Genomic DNA, 15452 nt, shown 5'->3' on the forward strand with positions numbered 1-15452 from the left:
CCCCTCCCTCCCCCACCTTCCCAGCCTAGTGAATCCTTGATGAATTCTATATTATTGTTGTTACTGCATGTCTTCCACTGTCCGTTGTTTCCCTTCATCCACATTTCTGTTATTTTCCCCCCTGAGTTAGGAGGGGGGCTATATATCCAACGTTGTGATGGGTTCCCTGCTCTGCGACCCCCATCTACCATCCTCCTACTCTCATGATATCATGACTCCCATTATTGTTCTTGATGATTTTATCTGTCCTGTCTTGCAAATTCTATCGTGTGATCTCCAGGTTCTTTGCTATTGCCAGTCATATTTTCCAACTACTGATCTTTCTTGATTTTCAACTTTTGCATCCCAATCACCAAAAATTATCAATGCATCTTTATTATAAATTTATTAATTTATGATTGAAGAAGATGGTAGACTCCTTCTATTTTTTCATCACCAGTTTTAGTGAGTGTAAATTTCAATAATAATTGTATTAACTGAAATTTCTCTCACAAATTGTACATTATGCTAAATCTTAAAAAAAGTTTTTTAATGAATGTGACAATGTTCCACTTGAACTTTCATTTCCAATATAGTAAACCATATGATTATCTCACTCAAAATTTTTGCCTATAGTATCTTTGAATATTAAAACTTGAGGCTTGAATATTTTCAGTGTTTTCAGCATAAGAAGCATCAGTGTGTTTTTCCCTTGAGTCTAATAACTCTTGATCTATGCACATCTTTATAATTCTTTATTTTATCTTTTGAACTTCCCTTTGAAATTTTCGATGTAGCTATTTTACTTCATAATTTCTTCCAGTGGTTTTCACATCTTGACTTCCAAAAGAAAATTTTAGAATCTCTTCTGACATTCATTCTGGACTTTTTCTCCACTTTGTTGCCTTTGACTGCACGTTTGTGTTCTTTATGAATGTAGATCATCATGTTATTCCACCATTCACCTGGTATTTGACCGATAGTGTCCAATGTCTTAAGTCTTTTCTTGATATGTCCTCTAATTTTGGTGGGATATATTACCAAACATGGTTAATCATTTGTGGACTTATTTTAATTTTCTTCAGTTTTAACCTAAAATATCCAGTCAACTACTGGTTGTTTAACACCAGAATTTTGACTTTATTTTGACCAGAAATAGGGAATCAAAGTTGCTGAAGGAAGAATTTTGAGCTTAAGTGAAAGTATTTGCCAAAAACAAGGCTTCAGGAATTGATGGCCTACCAAGCGAAATCTTTCAACAAGATAATGAAGTACTGGAGGTGCTTACTCATCTAAGCCAAGAAATTTGGAGGACAGGTGCATGGACAACTACTGGAAGAGTTCTATATTTGTACCCATTCCATAGAAAGGTGACCCAAAAGAATACTCAAATTCTACAACCATGTCATTGATATCACATGCAAGAACAATTATTCTCAAGAGCATCCAACAGCATTTGGTGTACATAAACAGGGAGCTTCTACAGGTTCAGGCCAGATTCAGAACAGGACAGAAAACACGGAATATCATTGCTGATGTTAAATGAATCTTGGCTGAAAGCTGAGAATCCCAGGAAAATGTTTACTTGAGTTTTATTGACTGTTCCAAGGTATTCGACTGTGTGATCATAACAATTTAAGGATAGCCTCAAAAAGAATGGCAATTCCAGACATTTCATCGTATTCATGTGGAACTGATACTGTCAGGGGAGCCAGTCCCCAACAAATCATCACAGGCCTGGCAGGCACACTTGTACGGCGATTATAAATAAAGATTATAGTAAAGTCATAGAAAATAAGAGAGGTAGAAGGGAGGAGTGAAATAATGGAGCCAGACACATTTCATGGTAGCATGCTCACCTCAGCCCTGCTTGGTGTTCCACATGAGGATGAGGAAGGTGGGAATTGCAGGAGCGAGCAAAAGCAGTTTATGACTAACCAAGGCTTACATATCCTTTTGGGGGGCATGCAAGGCCCTTAATTACAGATAAAGACATGTGTCACAGGAAGGGGTTTGCTATAGGTAATATAGTATTGGGAAGGGGATTATCTAGGGGTATACATGCAATAGGAAGGAAAGGGATTGGGGGTATACATGTGATAAGATGGGCAGATCCTAGATTCAGGGAGGCAGCCTAATTTCTGACGTCACTGAGCAGGTTTGACCTGTTAGGTGGCTCTCCATTGAAACCACTATCAGTAGGGTGCTAACCCCACCTACAGGGGGCCACAATGATGGCTGACAGCCTTCAGGGAGAAATAATCCATTGTCCCTAACAGTAGGGAATGGGCTCCACCTGTGATGGGACCAGACAGCAGTCTGAAGGCTGAATGCATCCTACCTCCCACCATGTGCTGTCAAGTAGCCTTTAATGTTTGGCATATCTTTGGGGGAGACAAAAGCTGGAGAAAAGTCTTTTTATATCCCACATGATACATGTGAACAGACCAAGGTAATTCTGAGTGGTTTAAAATCAGGAAAGGTGTCTAACAGGGCTGAATCCCATCACTGTACTTGTTCAGTCTGTGTGCTGAGCAAATAGAGAAGCTGGATTGTATGAAGGTGATTGTGGCATTACAATGAGGAAGGAATATTAACACCCAGTGATATGAAGATGACATAATCTTGCTTGTAGAGAGTGAGCACTTGAAGCACTTGCTGATAAAGATCCCAGAGTACAGCCATCTGGAAAAACTATAACTCACTATAAAAGAAACAAAAAAATCCTTACAACTGGACCAATGGGTAATATTATGATGAATGTTTGGGTTTCCTGTTCTGATCCATGAGTCTATATATCTCTCATTGTACCAGTACCAGGCTGTTTTGACTACTGTGGCTATGTAGTGGGTTTTTATGTCAGGCATTGCTAGGCCTCCTTTTAAAAGTTGGTTTAACATGAAATTACCAACCAGCTACTGGTTGTTTAGCAATAGGCTTGTGGCTTTGTTTTGACTAGTAATAGGGAATCAAAGGTGAAAAAAGAAGAAATTTGAGCTTAACTGAAAATATTTGGTTCTTCTTTTAAAGAAGTTCTTTGCTTATCCTGTATACTTTGCTTGCCCATATGATATTGGTGATTAGTTTTTCCATCTCTTTAAAGTATTTACTTGGGATATTAATTGGCACTGCATTGTATCTGTGGATTGCGTTGGGTAGTATTGTCACTTTCACAATATTAAGTCTGCGTACCCATGCGCATGGGTTATTCTTTCATTTATATTGGTCCTTTTGTAGTAATGTTCTGTAATTTTCTCTGTATACTTATTTGTGTCTTTAATTTTATTTCTAAGTATTTCCCCTTTTGTGTGGTTATTGTAAATCGTACTGATTTCTTACATATTTTGTTTCCATAGCTCTCTTTGGTGATATACAGGAATCTGGTTGATTTCTGGTTATTAACTTTGTATCCTTCTACGTTGCTGATTTTCTCAATTGTTTCTAGCAGGCTTTTGATGGAGGCTCTTTGAGTTTTCAATATATAGGATAATATCATCTGTGAATGGGGAGAGTTTAACTTCTTCTTTGCCTATTGTTATTCCCTTGAATTCTTTTCATTGTCTGATAGATCAAGCTAAAGCTTCCAGCATGATGTTGAATAAAAGTGGTGGCAGAGAGCATCCTTGTCTGGTCCCTGTGTTCAGTGGGAATGTTTCTAGCTTTTCCTGCAGGATGTAGGCTATTGGTTTCTCATAGACAGCTTTTATTATGTGGAGAAATTTTCCATCTATTCCTAGACTGTTGCGAATCTTGCCTGGCACCAAATAGCCGGTGTTTTAATTGAGTTTGACACCCCTGTGTTAGGGTGTTGATTTTAGATTTTTCCTCTTTTTTTCCATTTGTATGTTGAGAACTATAAATTGGACTCTGATTACTGCTTTCGCTGTGTCTCAAAGGTTTTATTTAATATGTTGTATTGTCATCAGATAAATTGTGGGGAGAGTTCAGATGTTTACAGACATCCCCTCCGAGGGCAGTTAGTCACCAGACTACAGGGTAGGCATATAGGATATGGTAAGCCTCACTCCCTGCTACTGGGGACAATAAATTATTCCTCCTTGAGGCCTGTGACCAAGCGTTCTCACCCAATAATGATTTCTATCAGTTGAGTCAGGGAACAGGCCAAACTGACTGTGACATCCAAAGTTAAGTTATCTGCCCATCTTATCACATGTATACCCCTAATCCCTCCTCTTACTATTGCATGTTCGTCCCTAGACCACTCCCTCTCATTACTGTATTACCTATGGCACAACCCCTCCCTGTGATGTATGTACTCACCTGTAATTAGGGGGCTTGCACATCCCCAGAGAATATAAAAAGCCTGGGCTAACATTAAAGATCACTCACCTTCCACATGGACCATCAAGTGGGGCTGTGGTGAGCATGCTACCATGATCGTGTCTGGCTCCATTTATTTCAATACTTCTATCTCCCATGCTCTCTATAACTTTCCTATGATCTTTACTTATTATCGCTGTACAATTGGGCCTACCGGACCCGTAATGATGTGTTAGGGGCTAGCTTCCCCTGACAATCAATGAATTTTGAATTTCCTCCTTTATTTGCTTTATTACCCAGTCATTTAAAAATATTATGTTGTTCAACCTCCATGTGTTTGTCTTTAGGTTATTTCTCATTTTACTGTTGAGTTCTAATTTTATAGATTTGTGGTCTGAGAAGATTGAGCATCTTAATGTTTTTTTGTTTGTTTATTGAAAATTTAAAATTTATAATTCTTTAACTTGGGGGCTACTTTTGGATTTGTAAAAAGATGGCTTTTGTGGGGGCAGTATATAAAGACCAGCCAAGCATCTCAATACTCTCATTTTTCTCCTGGACAAGTTTTGCATTTTGAAATAAAAATACACCTTTCTCCCAATTTCCCTTAGGTGGCTTGGGTCATAATTATAAAAGAGAATAAAAAATGGCTTTAAATATCCATTTTGGATCAAGTACATAATATGTTAAACTGATTTTTCTCATGAAATATACATAAAAGAGCATACCAATTAAACAATTTCTATATATAAACATCAGCTTTCTTCATCACATTTGCTTATGCATCACCCACTTGTCTTCAGCGATCCTATCAGGAAGGTGAGCATCATGGAATGCATTGAGGGAGTACTTGAGTGGAGGCCCAATATCCATCTGAAACTTTAATATTAAACCTGTAAATATATGCACATAGATCTATTTCCCCATCATGGTTGTTTTTTTTATCATCATATTGGGGGCTCCTATAGCTCTTGTAACAATCCATACATTCATGTGCCGAGTACATTTATACATATGTCGCTGCCATCATTTTCAAAACATTTTCTTTCTACTTGGGCCCTTGGTATCAGCTCCTCATTTAAAAAATAATTATTTATATATAATTAAAATGACAATAGTATCTCAAAAGGTTAAATGGGGTGCTGAGGGGCACTTGGTTTATATTAATGGGAAAGGAATGATTTGGAAAAGAATAAGGAAAATGGCCGGGCAACTGGAAGAACATATTAAGTATCACTGGGTTTATACATAGCATCTTGATGTTTTTTAATTTGTTGAGACATGAGTTGTGGCCTATTCTTGAGAATGTTCCATGAATGTTGGAAAAGAGCATAGACTGTGATTTTGTTGGATGCAATGTCTACAAGATCATTTTATTGGCTGTGTGCTTTTTTGTGTCGTTGAGTCTTCTCCACGAGCTCCTGTTTTTCCGTGAGAGTGGTGTATTAACGTCTCCTGTTATTATTGCAGATGTGCTGTAATTTTTTCAGTTCTGTGAGGATTTGATTGACCTATTTCAAGGGTTTTTCTTGGGTACATTAATGTTTATTGTCCTTATTTATTCCTTTATCAATATGTAGTTTCTGTTCTTATCTTTTTTTACATTGCTTGCCTTGACATCTAAATTCTTGAAAATGAATGTTACTTTGGGCTGCTGCTTGCTGGGTATGCTTTTGCCCAGCCTCTGAGTTTTGATTTGCTCATGTATTTGTGAAGTGTGTTTCTCTTTTTGTTTTGTTCCTTTTCTTTTCATTTTTAAATCATTTGAGGGCTTCTTCCAGCTTTTATAATATTTCATATATAAGTGGCTTCAAATATATTTGTACTTATATTCCCAGCGTAGGTTTCTAAACATTTACTTTAAATTTGAGCCCTGGTTCCCAACTCCTCTTTCCCCCTCCCCCTCCCACCCTTGTGACTCCTGGATACATTATAAATTATTATACTTTTCCTACATGACCACTGTCTCCCTTCACACACATTTCTTTTGTCCATCTCCCTGGTGAGGTATATTTTTGTGAGCAGCATATTGTTGGGTTTTATATCCATTCTGCTACCCTCTGTCCCTCTTTGCTGTATTTAGTCGATTAATATTCAATGAAATTACTGATATGTATGCATTTCTTACTGTTGTTTTGCTTTATACATGAGTGTGTCCTGTGTTTGAATGTGTATTGTGTTTACTTTATTTGATCTTCCTGTGGTATTTCCTTGCTTTGGGTGTTGGACTGCATCTGTTGGATTATGTGAGGAATTGTCTTGTAGCCTTGTACGTTTGTTTCAGGTTTGTGAATTGTTGCTACTGTGTTTTATTTTTGGCCATAGTACCTCATTGAGTATTTCTTGTAGTGGTGCGTTTTTTGTGTGAATTCTGTTAATTTATCGTTGTCTTGGAATACTTTTATTTCTCTATCATATTTGATTGATAGTTTTGCTGGATACAGGATTCTATGTTGAAAAAAGTTTTCCTCCATTGTGTACTTGCCTAAATTCTTTATGCTGAGAAATCCGGGGTTATTATAATTGCTGACCCTTTGTATGTGATTGGTCTTTTCCCTCTGGCTGTTCTTAGAGTGTTTTCCTTGTCATCATGGTTAGACATCTTGGCTACAATATGCTGGCGAGTTCTCTTTGGGAGATCTCTGCTGGTGGCATTCTCTCAGCTTCTTGAATAACGGTCTTTTCCCCCTTTAGACACTGAGGAAAGTTCTGTAGCAGGAGCCCTGGGGTCATTCTCTGTGGATTCCTCTGGTTCTTCCTCTTCTGGATGCCCTATAAGACACTGGGTGTTCCTTTTAATTGTACCCCACATTATTCTAACACTTTTTCTTTCTCGTTTGCATTTTTATTTGATCTTCTTTTAGGTTGGAAACTATAGATTTGTCTTTTGGCTCACTAATTCAAATTTCTATCACCTCGATTCTATTTCTCTATTAATTTATAGCATTATTCTGTTCCTCTATAGTGTTGTTTAATTTTTGTACTTAGTGTTTGATTTTGTGCTTCTGTTTGGAGTTTCTCTAGGTTTATCTACTGCACAAGACCTCTTGAGAGTATTGAAAAACAAGGATATTACTCTGAGGACACCTGACCTTAGTTATGGTATTTTAAATTGCCTCAGTGCACATGAAAGTTGGACATTTGATAAGGAAGACTAAACTATTGAATTGTATGTGAATTATACGTAATGAAACTTAAAAATATCTATACATGACTCCCCTGATGTGTGATTTCCAAAGTAATGAATAATATCACCCCTATGTATTCTGATTTCAAGTAAGATTCCTGTTGAGGTCTGTGCTTGCCAGCTTCATAGATAGATGATAGATAGATAGATGATAGATGATAGATAGATAGACAAGAAGAATTGGTACATTTGAATTGTGTTTTGTCAAAGAATATTGAAAGTACCATGCACTGTAAAAGGTCAGTAAGTATATCTTGGAATACATAGCTCAATTGCTCCTTAGAGGCAAGGATGGGGAAACTTTGTTTTATATACTTTGGACATATTCTCGGGAGAGACCAGTCTTTATAGCAGGACATCATACTTTGTAAAGTAGAGGGTGACGGGAAAAAAAGGAAGGTTCTCTCAAAGAGATGGCTTGACACAGTGGTTGCAGCAATGGGTTCATGCACAGGAACAATTGTGAGAGTGGCTGGGTAGTGCAGTGTTTCTTCTGTTGGACATAAGGTCGCTGTGGGTTGGAACATATTGCTGGCACCTAACAGCAACAATGACAGGGAAACCTCTCCATCTTCTGTTATCTGTTTCCACAACTGTAGTTTATTTCATTCCTGGCTATCCCATAAGAAGAAAATTTCATATAAAATAATTATTGAATTTGTTTTCATTGAATATTTTATAGGTCTTGGAAAATTCTATCATGTAATTGCCTGAGTTTTTCTATAAGTAAAGTAATCTTGGAGTATTAATGCCTTTTCCTCATTTCCAACTTTTACATTCTATTTACTAAGCGTTAACAATGCATTTTTATTGCATAGTTCATCTATTTAAGATGTATAAGTTTTTAAAACTTCAGTTTCTTCATTTTTGACAGTAGTGACTAGTGTCAATAATAGTAATATTAGCTTGTCTTCTTTGTAGATAGTGTATCTACAAGAATCTTCATTATAGATAGTATATAGAATATTCATGGATATTATTCTATCATTATCAGTGTTTTGTTTCAGCAAAAGTTTTGAAAATTATGCTTTGTTAGTGAATGTTACAATGTTATTCTTCACCGTATAGAATTGCTTAATACAAAATGGCCAATACCATTCCATTCCGTTACAGCTCAGTAATGCCTAGGATATTAAACTTTATGTGTTCCATTTGATTTTTGACAGCTTTCAATGATCCTACATTAATACTTTGCACGTTCAAATTATTAACAGATACCTACAGTTGTTTCTTCTTATTTTAAGTCCTGTTCTATCAACAAATGAGATGTCCCAAAGTTTTACTTCATTCACAATATCAAAATCAACTCAACTTTGAGTAAGCAGCACTCACTCAATCAAATGACTTCGAATATTCAGGAGGTCCTCTTCTGGGGTTATATCATACAGTGTTCTGATGCAATTTATTAAAGTTATCACTGATCAATATTTTAGAACTAGCCTTCCTGGTCTTTATTCCTAGTCCATTTTACTGTGGTAGCTCTGCTTCACCCTATTAATCATCAATCACCTTCTTTTTATTTTATATAAATGAAGCATCATATAAACACACAAGCCACCCCAAGACAGCCAAATGACCAAGTGGGGATAGTGAACTGTATAATAATCCGGAATAATAAATAAAACTTACCAAGCAGCAATATTGGGTGCACACCTGCATGATATGATCGCTGAGGACAAACATTGCATAAGCAAATGTGGTGAAGAAAGCTGATGGTGCCAGGCTATCAAAAAATATAGCACCTGGGGTCTTAAAGGCTTGAAGGTAAACAAGCTGCCATCTAGCTCAGAAGCAATAAAGCCCACATGGGAGAAACACATCAACCTGTGTGATCATGAGGTGTCAAAGGGATCAGGTATAAGGCATCATCAGAACAAAAACATCTTACAATAGTGAATGAAGGGGGAAGTGCAGAGTCGAGACCCAAAGTCCATTTTCGGCCACTGGAGATCCCCTTGCAGATGGGTCTAGTGGAGGAGAAGAGTCGATCAGGGTGCGATGTAGCCCCGATGAAGAATACAGCTTTCCTCTAGTTCTGAAATGCTTCCTCCCCTCCGCCACCCTACTATCATGATCTGATTTGCCTTGCAAGTCTGGATAGAACAGAGGATGTACACTGGTGCAGAAAGGAGCTGGTGACACAGGAAATCCAGGGTGGATGATACCTCCAGGACCAGGGGTGTGAGGGGCAATACTGGGAGGGTAGAGGGAGAGTGGATTGGAAAGAGGAAACCGATTACAAGGATCTACAAGTGGCCTCCTCCCTGAGGGACTAACAACAAGAAAGTGGGTGAAGGGAGACGTCAGACAGGGCAAGATATGACAAAATAATAATTTATAAATTATCAAAGGCTCATGAGTGAGGGGGAAGCGGGGAGAGGACCTGATGCAAAGGGCTTAAGTGGAGAACAAATGGTTTCAAAATGATTAGGGCAAAGAATGTACAGATGTGCTTTACACAATTGATGTATGTATGGATTGTGATGAGAGTTGTATGAGCCCGTAATAAAACATTTTTTAAAAACTCACATAGATATTTGTAGTAAGTATAAAATAGTTGAATATTTATTCATGCCTATAATTGTGCTAGGAATTATTAGAAATGAAAAAATATAAGGCATCTTCTTAAACAATACAGTTGCGATGGAAAGGTTAGGTAATGTGGAGACTGACAAAAAGGTATCCATGTTGACAGCTTAAAAGTACAATCTTCAACATGCGTGACATGTAACACTGGATCAAGAAGCAATATCACAATAAATGGAGGAAAGATTGAAGTTATCAAGAGTTTCATTTTACTTGCATTCTTAAAGCAAGCATATTCATGAAATAAAATGAAGCATTACATTGGGAACATTTGCTTACATTTTTTTCTGTAAAGTGTTTAAAAGCAAAGATATGGCTTTGAAGACTAAGGTATGAGGTACTCCAGACTCAGTAATTTTTAGTCAACTCATATGCAGGTGAAAGGTAGAAAACTGAAAAAAAAAAGAAATGGAAGAAGAATTGATACTTTTGAATTATTGTGTCTGAAAAAATATTAAATATATATGATTGCTATAAAATGAATACATCTATTTTGGAAGTACAAAGAACTTCAAACTTGTATGGGGAAATTCCATTATTTTTTCATTCCAATTTTATTATCTTTTTTGAAGTCCCTGTGTGCTCCTTCGAAGCCACTACAGCAAATCTTTGTCCATGTACTTTGGATATGTCCCCAAGAGGTGCCAGTCTCTGGAGTCTATTCTGTATCCCACACAAGAAATACGAAAACAGTGCAGTTCCTTCACCAACCTCACTGTTGCTATGTCTGAGCTCTCGTTGCAGACACTGTGTCCAGCCTCGTTGTAGAGTGTCTTCCTCCACTCGCGCTGACTCTACTAAGGATGACGTCCATCTCTCTAGGAACTGGTCTCTCCTACTAACGTGTCCAAAGTACATGAGAACTATTGCCATCCCATTTTAAAAGAGCATTCTGGGTGTACTTCCTCCAAGATAGATATGTTTGTTTTTCTGGAATTTCATGATATTTTCAATATTCCACGGGAACACCACAACTGAAATTTATCCATGTATTTCCAGTCCTTATTCATTGTCCAACTTCCATATGCACATGAAGTGATTGAAAATACAATGGCTGGGTCAGACACACCCTTTGCCCACAAAGTAACATCTTTGCTCCTGATTACTATAAAGAGGAATTTTGTGGATTTGCCTGAAGCACCATGCCCTTGGATTCTTGACTGGTGCACCTTTGAGAAGTGCATGTGGATCCACGTAAAATGAGATCCTCACAACGTTCATCTTTTCTCTCTCTATCATGGTTTTGTTCATTGGTTTATTTTGGAGATTGTCACTTTCCTTACATTGAATTGCAATCTATATTGAAATCTACACCCTTTCCTTTTAACAGAAAGTACTTCAAATCTTCTATGAGTCAGAATCAACTCAATGGAACATACCAGCAATAATAGCAATTGAAGAATTAGAAATTGGGATCATATATATATTTTTAGTTCTAGTGTTTCTAATTTAATTATAGGATTTATCTACTGGGAAATCTCATAGATAACTAGTTTGTCAATTTAATAATGAGAGATGCACTGCAGCTAGACAATTAGCCTATGATTTTTTAACCTCTTATTTGACCTACAAGGATTATGCAAATATTTGATTAAACCTTAGAACGAAATACATACAGACACTGGTGAGAGTTATCTGTAAATGAGAATACTAGAGACTGGGTGTGAGAGCTAATGCCCTTTTCAAAATTATTTGCAGGAAGCAGATATTTATCTAAAATACTGTTGTTAATAAAATTAGAATCACAAATCAGGAACTTTACTCACACTTCCCTTTTAAGAAGAAGAATGAAATAAAAACATAGTCATCGGTTATCCTGTTTCATATTTACACAAGCTATTTCCATAGGTACATACATATATACCTTTCTTAATTATAACACAAGGTTATTTGAAAAATATCATTAAAATATTTAAAAACATGAACATGTATTAATCCCTTCAATATTATAGTATTTAAGTAAATGTATTACTAGTTTTTATTAGATTTTTCCATTAAACTAGTAGATTTTGAAAAATGTCCATTCATTGGCAAAACTAAGGTTAAAAATCCAATTGAGCAAAAATTGAATTGCTTCAGCCCTAAAACAGGCAGATGCATACCAAATACATATAAACATCTGAATACCGATTAGCAAATAATGGCTTTATTTCAAATGAGAAGGAAACAAGTTGTTAAATAAAATTTATCAGAAATGAAAACAAACAAACAAGAAAACAATGAGAGTCAGGTATGTAGAGTCTCAAAATTCTCTGTTCCAAAGAAAAAGCAATTTAGCTTTAACATACTCTGTGAAAATGACCTCATTTCTATGGTACCACTTAAATATACAAAATATTAAATGTCTAAATTGTAGGAAAGATTTTGTTGTTCCATAGAATCTGATAATGAGAAGACATTAAAGTACCTCCTTGGGAAATATTTCCTCTCCTGAAATGCAAGATTGGATATGAGTAGGTTCACCATGGAGTCGTTCATATTTGGTTTCCGTAAAGGGAGACATACTTGGTTGGCTTAATCAAGGTTGAACTTGGTATCTGAAAAGAGTAAAAGGACCAGAGGAGGGGAAATAAAGGGGGTCTGGGAGCCTTTAGTAAAGCAACACAGTTTGTGAACACATTGTGAGTTCTTAATTAACATACAATAACTGAATTAAATGGGTTAGGATTAATTATTCTAATTCTTCTCAATATAATCTAGAGAATTAGAAGATTAATTATTCTAATAATACTCTTTTAAATCTATAATATTAGAATCACCTGGGAAGCTTAAAAGTACAGATCCATCTTCTGATATTCATTTATTCATCCAATATTTATTTAACACTTATTATGTTTAGTCACAATGATAGGGGACTCAGAGATGAGCATAGATGATGACTTCTTCCACTTCTTTCAGTGGTGAGGAAAAAAGAAAGTTAAGAAAATTAACTACTATAATAAAGGTTATACAATTTAAAAAACAAGGAGTTTGGGAATATAAAAACATGTTATAGAAAAGAGAATTTCATATCTAGCTTAATTCAGACTTGGTGAGCAACAAACATTCTCCAGAAATTAAAATACATTTATCAGGTGGTCAAGGGGGGGCACTGTCAAATACGAGAGACTTTACATTATCAAAACATATGAAAATATATATACATATATACTGTGTGTAGATAAATGTGAATAGATCTACGATACACGCTGGTTAGGTTGCTTTTTGCCAAACACGCAGGTTAGGGTACTTTTTGCTATGTGACAAATCAAGCTGAAGCTTAGTGAATTAAATGAGAATTGATTATTACCTTTTGTAGTTTTGTCGGTTGACCTAGCATGTCTCATGTACTTTGAGTTAGAGAAGCTTGGGAAGGAAGCAGAAGGCCTATTGGGATGGGCATCCAGAAGGATTTCTAAAAACACAAAGATGGGAGTCATCTTGCTCCTCCACAAAGTTTGAGTCTCCCGCAGAGTCGCCCAAACTACTTGATAGACAGGGCAGGATGAAACAGGGAATGTCCAGGGCAAACTTTTAAGGTAAGCCGATAAGTTGCTAGTTTTCTTAAGTCTGTCTCTATATTTGCATGGAATCACCTCTGCCACATTCTATTGGTCCAAGCAGTCACACAAAAGTTCGATTTTAAGAGTCAGGATAAGCTACATGGATACGCATGGAGCCTTCTGCTTCACAGGCCTCCACATTTGGTTTAATACTCTGCTATAATCATCTTGAAATATGGAGTAAATTTTGAACCAAAGAACATTCTCATCTTGAAAAGAATCCTGAAAATGATGGAGACAGTGCTGAAACTCAGAACTGAGCATCGCTACTCAGTGAGGTGCTTGAGTCAATGAATTACATGCACACATTAAGGGGAGCAGAACATATTTCCCTTTTAGGAAATATGTTGCTTTTACTTGGTGCCATTGAGTTGATTGAATTAATAACTATCCCATTGGACAAAATAAAAATACGCTGTGCTCTTTATGGGAGCTAATCACATGTCTTGTCTCCATGGAACCAATGGGTGAGTTTAGACTGCCAACCATCAGTTAGCAACTGAGCTCTTCACCATTACACCTTTGTGATAAACTATCACAGCATCATCAAAAGCATTAAGCTTCAAGTGCAATGGCTGGCAGGTGATACATAGGTATACCACACTGCAATGTTCTAAGAAAGTACATTGGAGCACCTGAATCAAGGCTGTGTTACGGTGGCAATTGGTCAGGTTCTGAGCAATCATTTTAAGGAAACAGTAAATCGCAACACATTCATTATCACGTTTCTTTGCTGCCTTTTCTCATAGTCATGCTAGGCACCCTCCCTATCATAGACATGATAGACATCCATGGTAATGACGCGAGCTCTGGACTCACATATACCGGAGTATAAATTCTTATAGTGATATTTACTAGCTTTGTGAATTTAAGCAAGTTCTTTTAGCTCTCTGAGTTTTCATTTTCTTGTAATGCTAGGCAAGGGATAGAAATTACTTATCCAAGCATCCATATTCTCTGCCCTCATGTAATGTACCTTGCAAACAAAAAAGAGTAGTTTCCATGAGAGAGAATATTGGGCTCTGAGCAGAAAAACCAGAAGTTATATCCCCATCCCCACTCTTAAGACCCCCGTACAATCCTCTGTCTCTGCAGAAACAACATCTGTCTAAAGAGTTAGAGGAAGGATTATTCCTAGTGAGGAGGAAGGCTTAGTCTCTTAATGATTAAAGAGAGCAGATCACTATCTCTCCTGACATTGGCATGAGCCAGGAACCTACCATAAGTTGTTGCACTAGAACACTGAGGGTGTGTGTGTGTGTGTGTGTGTGTGTGTTTGTGTGTGTGTGTGTGTGTGAGTAGTAGTAGTAGTAGTAGTTAGCTTAACCTGCCTCTTAACCCACTGACAGCCATCCAGTCTATGCTGACTCATAGTGACCCTAATAGGGCATGGAGAACTATCCCTATGAGTTTCTGATTCTGTAACTCTGTACCAGAGTAGAAAGCCCCATCTTTCTCCCTAACTAAATTATACCAATTAGGAAAGAGTTTTCTGAACATGGAGCTCTTTAAGTTTAAGATTTTAAAGTTAGGAATGAGTTGGAATAGGAAAAAATGTGTATGGCAGAATAAAGAAGGAGAAGAACAGCGCTGGAAGAAAAGAACAAATCATATTTTTGAAAGTAGAAAAAAAAGAAATAAAAAACACTTGGTGTCTCAAAAATAAAAGAATGTCAGTGTGATTGGACCATGACCAGTGAAGTGTGGATTGGATGGAAGTTAGGTTTGATCAGTAGTTGTATGGCACAGCACTCAGACTTGTATAAATCTTACTGAGAAGTTAAAATGTGTTTGCCAAAAAATCGATTTGGCATAAGAATATGATACCAGTGTTGTGGCTAACATAAGAATTCTGTCTCCTGTCTACATACTGGATT

Source organism: Tenrec ecaudatus, chromosome 13 (genome assembly GCF_050624435.1).
Source record: "Tenrec ecaudatus isolate mTenEca1 chromosome 13, mTenEca1.hap1, whole genome shotgun sequence".
Taxonomy (NCBI): domain Eukaryota; kingdom Metazoa; phylum Chordata; class Mammalia; order Afrosoricida; family Tenrecidae; genus Tenrec; species Tenrec ecaudatus.